Raw genomic sequence first — 2,237 nt, 5'->3', positions numbered from 1 at the left:
AATGAGTACGTGTCTCGCCTCAATATAGCGTCACAATGTGATATACCGGGGTTTCAAACCCTCAGGTCACCATCTACATCTATTACTCACCTCAAGTCGGCCACAAGTCTAGTTCGCTATGCCTTTGCCTTTCGAATCAACCTCTTCGCACGCCGAATCTGATTAAAACCACAACGAATACATTACAATAGGCTAAAGAAACATAACCCAATCGAAAAGACTCGAAAAACACCAAAATTCACGAAGTTGGCAAAACTCGAGCCCCGGGCCCACTTCTCGAAAGTCAGAAACTTTTACACCAAAATGTTCCTTATCTCGCCACGAGTCTATACATGTAAATATCACAAGAATCGGAGCTCATTTGCTCCCTCAAATCCCAAAATCTTATTCAAAAACCCAAGCCCTAGTTCTTCCCTTTTTAACCCAATTTCCATGAATTTAAGTGTTGAAATCACAATAAAAATGACATTTCTAGGCCATAGGACTTACCTCCAATCGATTCCCAGTCAAAACCCTCTTAATTGCTCGCCAAATACTCCCAAGGTCGCTTAACAATGGTGAAAAATAACCCCAGCTCGCGGATGAAATATTTTTTAAACATTCTGCCCCAGCTACAGTGTTTTCGCAATTCCCAGCAAATCCTTCGCAATTCCCAAGCTGCAGTGTTTTCGCAATTCCCAGCAAATCCTTCGCAATTCCCAAGCTACAGTGTTTTCGCAATTCCCAAGCTACAGTGTTACACCAGAACCAGCAATATCAAACTTCTCCAAAATGATCCGAAACCACCCCGAAACTCACCCGAGGCCCCCGGGACCTCAACCAAAAACACCAACACATCCTAAAACATCATCCAAACTTGTTCCAATTATCAAAACACTTCAAACAACACCAAAATCATCAATTTACATCGAATTCAAGCCTAAGTTCTTCTAAATCTTTCAAAACACGCATTCGATCAAAAATCCAACCAAACCACGTCCGAATGACCTGACATTTTGCACACACATCCCAATTCACCTAATGAAGCTACAGCAACTCTCGGAATTCCATTCCGACTTCCGGATCAAAATATCACCTATCAACCGGAAATCGCCAAAATACTAACTTTGCCAATTCAAGCCTAAATCTACACCGGACCTCCAAAATCACTTTCGATCACACTCCTAAGTCACAAATCCCATCTCGGAGCTAACCGAACCATCGGAATTCCCATCTGAGCCCTCTAACTCATAAGTCAACGTCCGGTTGACTTTTTCCAACTTAAGTCTTCTTAAAAGAGACTAAATGTCTCATTTCTTATCAAAATCGCTCCAAATAAATTCTAATGCACCCAATACCGATAATGAAACATGAGGAAGAAGAAAATGGGAAGAACGGGGAAATAACTCACGAGACGACGCGTCGGGTCGTCACATTCATGAAAATACAAAAATATATTGCATTTGCATTTAGGATTTAATTTTACATTTTTAGGATAATTAGCAATTTAGTTGTCTTCTAAAAATGATTAAAACCACAAAAAAAAAACTCATTTTGCATGTTAACTTTTAAGTTTAAATTTTGTAGTTCTTCTTTTAAATTAGGAGTTAATTAATTTTTGGTAGATACTAGATGAGTGATTAGCCTAATTTGGTAAATTATTTTTATTTAGGAGTTAATTTGGGTTGTTAGTTAATTTTAAAAGGAAAACAAAAGAGGGGGAAAAGGAAATTGAAAATTTGTCTTAAAATCTTGGAAATTGGCCAGTTTTAATTGAAAATCCGCCCAAAAACACTCCCCAATCCAGGCCCAAATGAATGATAGGCCCAATTTCGACCCTTACCCGGTTCATTTATTTCGGGCATTGACACAACCAAAACGACGCAGTATTAAGTCAATACTACGTCGTTTTGAGTTCAAGGAGCTTTAACAGATCCTGGCCTTTCATCTCATTTCATCCAACGGCCCAAAATACTTCTCTATTTTCGCTTAAAACTGTCCGAATATTTTCAGAGAACCTCGTATCCCTTCACTTCATCTCCTCAATCCCTCTTATCTCTAACCCTAGATCGTCGCCCCTGAAACCTCCACCACATCCGCCGGCGGCGGCTCCTCAAACCGCCACCAAACAGCCTAAAATCTCTCCCCCACAACCCCTAAACCCCACTGAACATAAAGACAACATGAAATTCCCCAGAATCCCCACCTTCCCTCTTCAATTCCAAATCCGAGAATTCAAAAAACCTAAGTCATCCCTA

Source organism: Nicotiana attenuata, unplaced genomic scaffold (genome assembly GCF_001879085.1).
Source record: "Nicotiana attenuata strain UT unplaced genomic scaffold, NIATTr2, whole genome shotgun sequence".
Classification (NCBI taxonomy): domain Eukaryota; kingdom Viridiplantae; phylum Streptophyta; class Magnoliopsida; order Solanales; family Solanaceae; genus Nicotiana; species Nicotiana attenuata.
Note: the sequence above shows the minus strand (reverse complement) of the source record.